This window comes from Dipodomys ordii, unplaced genomic scaffold (assembly GCF_000151885.1).
Source record: "Dipodomys ordii isolate 6190 unplaced genomic scaffold, Dord_2.0 Scaffold14, whole genome shotgun sequence".
NCBI lineage: Eukaryota > Metazoa > Chordata > Mammalia > Rodentia > Heteromyidae > Dipodomys > Dipodomys ordii.
The window spans coordinates 10,655,372-10,662,226 of record NW_012267230.1 but is presented as its reverse complement, the minus strand read 5'-3'; the positions used below and the strand labels follow the sequence as shown (position 1 = coordinate 10,662,226).

General features: G+C 45.1%; 1 pseudogene; it reads left to right on the top strand.

Annotated features, from left to right (window-relative positions):
* The first annotated feature begins 5,092 nt into the window (after positions 1 to 5,092).
* Positions 5,093 to 6,855, top strand: part of LOC105982060 — a 3,398-nt pseudogene continuing 1,635 nt past the window's right edge.

The window sequence follows — 6,855 nt, the reverse complement described above, 5'->3', positions numbered from 1 at the left end:
ATAAGACTTCTACACCTGCTATGGAATGCATATATGTTCTTAAGGACAGTATTTCTCTACTTTGAGTATATTCTGTCCTGTGCTAGCTTTGGGCACTAAAAATTTTGTCAATCTGTGACTCATCCAGAAATTATTTTCCTCAATGAAGTCAAGAACCTAGGGGGTAAGGTCCTTCCCTTCAAAGAACCATCTTGGATCCCTAATGAGTCTTAGTGAATGAATTATCATTAGAAGGCATATGATTGTAATTTCACATTATCACAGACAACAAGAGTGGTCAATGTGAGGGATTCTAGTCAAAGTAGTTTAGTATGGTCTTGTTAAAACTGGACAACACAGAGTTGAACACAGAAACTCAAGAGTGGAAGGATGCTTAGAAAGTTTCCTGGACTTTTCTGCCTGGGTTGGCTTCAAACTGTAATCCTAAAATCTCAGCCTCCTGAGTAGCTAGGATTACAGGTGTGAGCTACCCCTGCCTGGCTTAAATCTGCATTTTTATACAAACCCAAGGATCCAAAGCTCTCCCAGAGTAACTCTACACATACCAGATCAACACCTCCACGACACTCCAGATTACATATTCTACAGTCCCAACCAACTCTTCACTGTATCACCTCCCTTAACCCTGGCCCCAGGAAAGCTATGTTATCTCTGGTATTGTCAACCACGTACTTAGCAGTTTACACTCAGTGGATCCTTACCATTCTCACCACCACTCCACCCTAAGGATAAGAGGCTTCTCTCCACTCAGGAAGTAGGGAGGGGGAGAATTGTGAATGGGGGGGGCACTGAGAGAAGTGTATTTAATCTACCAAAGACAGACAGATGGACAGCTAAGAGTCCTTAAGAGACAGAGCGGGCAACTTCAAGGAGACACTTATTTCTGAGAAGTGGATGGAAGGATGGAGGCAGGACTTACATATACTTTTACTAACAAACCTTTCCCTAAGTTACTCTCTAGAAACAAAAATGCCCTTTTTCCTTTGCCTTATACCTTCTCTAAAATGAACTCTAAATAAACTGTCATCCAAAGCTATCTCTTTTGAAAACTATGTATTATCCAGGTATTTTCCAGGAATATGTGTCATCTATGTAATAAATTGTTTTTCTCTTGTTAATTTCTTTCTTTCCTTTTTTTTTTGTGACATTCTTGGGACTTGAATTTAGGGCCTAGTTCCTGGGCTTTTTTCAATTCCCACCCTCCTCCCCTCCATCTTCTGAGCCACCTCCACTTCGGTCTCTTTGTTGTTTATTTGGAGATAAGAGTCTGGTAAGACTTTCCTACCTGGGCTGGCTTCAAACCTTGATCCTCAGATCTCCACCTCCTGAGTAGCTAAGATTACATGAGTCACTGGAGCCCAGTTTGTTGATTTTTTTTATGACAGGTTTGTTTCAACTGAGCACTTGGAGGCGTTATTTAATTTTTCCCTTTTATCTTGATGTGTATGAAAAATACTATCACTTTTCTGCATGTTCTACAGCCTGGAAAACCTGGAGGACTCGTTCTTCTGAAATAAACAATGACAAAATATGGGGAGCAGGTAAGATGTTAAAAATGTCCAAATGTATTTCCACCAACTTTTATGATCATTCCTGAACAGAGTGCTCTGACCCCACAGAGACCCCACAGAGAACTATAAACAGCCCTATTAAAGTATGCACTGGACCTTAAAGGAAAACATAGTTTAAAATGTCAACCAACAACAAATGGTCTCCAGCAGAATGACAGTGAATAATGACATGCCCTCTGGTGTAACTTTTGAAGTTGTAACTCTCCAACTCCAGAGGTTCCAGTATGTCAGGTCTGGCCACTTATCTCAATATGCGTATTAAAGAGATGAACTGTGGTGAAACTAGAGAACTTGTTTTTATTTGTTGTGCTTGTCCTAGGATTTAAATTCAGGGCCTAGATGCTGTCTGGTTTTGTTTTGTTTTGTTTTTGTTCTCAATGCTAATATTGGAGCCAAAGCTCACTTCTGGCCTTTTTGGTCGTTAATTGGAGATAAAGAGTCTCACAGACGTTCCTGCCTTCTTTTCCCAACGAGAAATTTACAAATTGGTTAGTTACTAGAAATCCATGTAATAAGTGAAAGTACTTGCTCTCTGAAGACAGCCTTCCCTATAAACTAAACAAACCAAAACTCCCACACATTTCAAATGATTACCTTTATTGCCTTTAATTCTAACCTACCTAGGACATTAGGACATGTTTGTTCTCCAATGCCCAGTAACCTGAGGGAAAAATCCAGAGTCACCCAACCCTATGGAACTCTTCCCTCTGCAATTCTTTACCTGCCCCTATCCACCCAGTGAACATACAAATACTTGTTCAGCCCTAAGACTGAACAAATCTACTACCAAAACACGATCATGCCTAGGAGTGAACAAAGGACTGTATTTAAAAGAGTGCTATTTTACAGTCTCTAATCTGGTATGCACTTCTAAATGGCAAACAAAACTTGGTGTTTCAAATAAGGATTTAAGCTTGTCCATTGATACATACAGCAACATTGAATAAATGGCACAGACAAAGGTTTATAATCTTATGTGTCTTCTAAATGGAAACATTCGGGCATTCAAATTTTACTTTTCTCCCTTTTGTCAACCTCCTAGCCGATTACCAGCCTCTGTAATACTTAAAAGGGATTTTGAAAATTTCACTTCAAGCTGATTTTTAGAACAGAATCTTTCCTATGAACTTAACACAAAATGTATTTTGATTATTAACCTTTTTTTTTTTTTTTGGTCGGGGTAGGGCTTGACCTCTGGGCCTGGGTGCTGTCCCTCAGCTCTTCAGCTCTAGGCTAGTGCTCTACTATTTGAGCTACAGCACCACTTCCAGCTTTTGGCGGTTTATTGGAGATAAGAGTTTCATGGACTTTTCTGCCCAGACTGGCTTTGAACTGCAATCCTCTGATATCAGCCTCCTGATTAGCTAGGATTAAAGGCAGGAGCCACTGGCACCCAACTGAGCAAGCATTTTTAAAAGTGCTTTTTTTAGCTTCCTTTTTATTTTTTATGTAGTATATTGTCAATACATGTATACTGCTTGTACTGCTATCATCAGGCTAATCAGCATTCCCAACTTATTATTTTGTTACATTCAAGCTCCTTTCCTCCAGTTTGTTGTTGTTGTTTGCTTTTTGGGGGGGGAGGGGTCGGTTGTGGGGCCTAGACTCTGGGCCTGGGCGCTGTCCCTCAGCTCTTCAGCTCAAGGCTAGCACTCTACCACTTGAACCACAGTGCCACTTCCAACTTTTTCTGCTTATGTGGTGCTGAGTACTCAAACCCAGGGCCTCATGCATGCAAGGCAAGCACTCTACCATTGAGCTACCTGCCCGCCCTTTCTGCCAATTTTTTTTTTTTAATATGGTATGTAATAGGTTAGGGCTCTAGCTCAATGGTAGTGTTTGCCTAACATGCATGGGGCCTTGGATTCCAGTTAGTTAGAACCCAAAAAGTGCAGAAAATAGGCAAGAAGATGGTTCCACACCAGAACCGGCACAGATTTATTAAGGAGAAAGCCTATGGAGGGGCTTCCAGCAGGGGGCCTCCAGCAAAGACCTAGAGCCCACAGCTGCTTACAGACTAAGGTTTTATAGAGGCAGGCACACAGGTCATGATAGAGGGAGGGGGGCTAGCTGTTCACATGTGCCTAGAGGTGAGGAGACATTTGTACAGGTTCAGGGTTGCTATAGGGGTAACTAAAGATGTAGCCTGCAGTCCCTTGGGCACAGAATGTCACCTGTGGCCAATTGGGGTGCAAGGGATCGGGCCAGATATTAAGTGAGAAGAGAAAGGTATTTTTCTGTTTTGAGCTGATGTTTAGCAAAATCTTGGGCAGGAGCCTCAAGATGGAGGTATCCTGGCTAAGCAGACCTCATATACAGCACCAAAAAAACAAAAATAAAGCAAAACAATGTTCTGTCCTATATTGCTCAAAATGTCAGAAAACAACTTTTCTTAGAAATTTTACCACAAAATATACAAATCATAGTAGTTTAAAATCTATACTTTTGTCATACATAAGCCATTTTTTTAACACCTAGAAAAGACTTGATGTTGTGAAGGAGGGACTGTTTGTCCTCTGTTTGCCCTAGTAAATATATTATATATACATGGGATGGGAGATTTTCTTCCCTAGGAATCACCACACTGGCATAGAGCTTTTCCTGTTTGTGTTTCCTCTTTCAGAACAACTACACAAACACAATGTGCACCTTTGGTGGTTGGAGGAAGTATGGCCTGACCACACCCAACTAAACAACACTGCTTGTGAATTTTAACACAACTTTATAAGATGTTGTATCACTACCTCTACTTTTAACAGACACCATGTACTAGAGAACTTATTTTTTTTTTTAAATACTAGTTATTTCCAAGACAGCACTATAAATACAATGAGGCATAAAGCCATGGAGCCAGGTGCAGGTGGCTGGTGCTTGTAAGCCTAGCTAGCTGATCAGGAGGCTGACTGTTGATGATTGAATTTTCAAACCAGCCCAAGCAGGAAAGTCCAGAAGACTCTGGTGTCCAATTAACCACCCAAAAGCCTGAAAGCAGAGCTGTAGCTCCAATGGTAGAGCACTAACCCTGAGCGGAAGAAGCTAAGAATCAGTGCCAGGGCCCTGAGTCCAACCCCTCAGGCATCCTAACCCCCTTCCCCACCCCGTCACTGGCGGACTCTGTTCTCGATTTTAACCCCTCATTCTTATTTATTTAGACCCTGGGGATAGAACCCACGTCTTCTGGCAGGGCAGGCACGTGTTCTACCACTGAGCTGTGACCGTCCACCACAGGTTGCTTGATTGGTCCATGCTGGGGTCTGAACCCCAGGCATTGCGCATGCTTGCTAACCTGAGGCTTTCCCTGCTGGGCCACGCCTTCCTTTCTTGCTGGTTGATTGCGGGCTCACCAACTGAAAACCAAGCTTTACCTCCAGGGCCAATCGTGGCGTCTGGGCGGGGAGCGCTTCCCTGGGTCCGCCTAGTTGCTCGGCTTTCTTCACAGCTGACTGGACTTCCGGCGGTGGCCACGTGCTGTGCGCACGCGCGCTCACGTGGGCAGCTCTCTTCCGGGTACTGGCGCTGCTGTGGCGGCTGCGTGGCCCAACGGCGCTTCCCGTGGCCGCCATTGCCCTCGCTGCGTCTCTCTGCTTGGCGGGACCGGCTCGCCCGTGGTCCAGGTGAGTGGGACCTGGACTCCGGGGGCCGTGGTGGTGGGGTGTGGGCCGCGGCCAGCCTCAGCTCGCGGCTGGTGGGGGGGGGGGCAAGGCCTGGCTCCTGACCGTTCCTCCTCCGGCCAGGCCCGCGGCCGGGTGGGAGCTGCCCCGGGTGGGAGCGCCCCGCCCGGGCCCGGCGCCCAGCCAAGGAGCCACGCTCGCAGTACGCCCGCCCTCCCGCGCTTAGCGACTGGCACCTGGCTTTTCTGGTAGTCTTCAGGTAGAGTTGATTAAACCCGTTTTTATTCCGTGTTGCTCTCCTCCCTCCCCCCCGCCCCTCCCCTGCTTCCTTCCTCCTCTTCCCTTCCCCTTCCTTCCACCCCTCGCCTCGGAGCCTCGGCCCGCTTTCCCCCTTCCTCCGGGCTGTTCCCACCCTGCCTGGCTCATTAACCCCTGTAGTCTGTAAAGGGTGGACAGTCGCAGTTCAGGATCCTTCTCTACTTCCCATTCCCCAGAACCTACCCAGGACAAAGAACTTTTTCTAATCGACCTGGGTCTTTGAGACAGAGGACGACACACGGAAGATTCTGGGTGGTTGTCTTACGGTGTGGATGGAGAAGCGGAAAAGACTGCACAACCAGAAACGAGAATGAAAGAACACTAATACTGATGGCTTTTGTTTTCTTAAGTTCGCAACGAGTTAGCCTGTGTAGTCCAGCCTCTAGATTGAGATCCTCCTGCCTCAGCCTCCAGCGTGCTGGGCTGGAATTACAGCACACCCTGCCTTTTTTTTCCCCCCTCCAGTTCCACCGTTCTGGAGATAGTGGCGCTGTGGTTCAATTGGGAGCATGCTAGCCTTAAGCAAAAGAAGCTCAGGGACACTAGTGGTAGAGCACTAGCCTTGAGCTGAAGAGCTGAGGGACAGCGCCCAGGCCCAGAGTTCAGGCCCCACAACCGGACCCAAAAAAAAAAAAAGCAGCTTAGGGACAGTGCTCAGGCCCTGAGTTCATGCCCCAGGACTGGCAAAAAAAAAAAAAAAAACAATTAATGAACTTGCAGCGGCTTCAAAATAAGTCCATAAACACTAGGATACTCCTTCATTATGAAATGAAGTTTAAGAGCTGAAAGAATGGCTCAAGTAATAGCAAGTGAAGCCCTGAGTTCAAGTCCCAGTTCTGCCAAAAATAAAGATGAAAGTTAATTTTCTTCCTTTTGAATGTGGGATGTTCCCGGTTAATTTAAGTGGAACATTGGAGTAGTCTATTTACATTTGTCACCATTTCCTGGCTTTTTCAGAAATCCTTTCGAAAGGTGAAGTGGATCTTGAGCTCAGCATATGAGTGAAAATGCTTTTGTGATACAGATAAATATGCAGCTCCATTCACCTGTTTTCAGTTATCTCCTTAAAGTTTAGTTGCCAAGAACACCATTAATTATTTTTTGATAACGAATCTATTTTAGTTGGGAGAGAAACACTTATCGCGGATATAGTTGCTTCTCTAAATCATTCAAATTACATAGCCAAAATTAGTTTTGTTTTTTGGTCTAGCTTAATATTTCTTTTTTTTTTTTGTCGGCCGTGGGGCTTGAACTCTGGGCCTGGGCGCTGTCCCTCAGCTCTTCAGCTCAAGGCTAGTGCACTACCACTTTGAGCCACAGCACCACTTCCAGCTTTTGGCGGTTTATTGGAGATA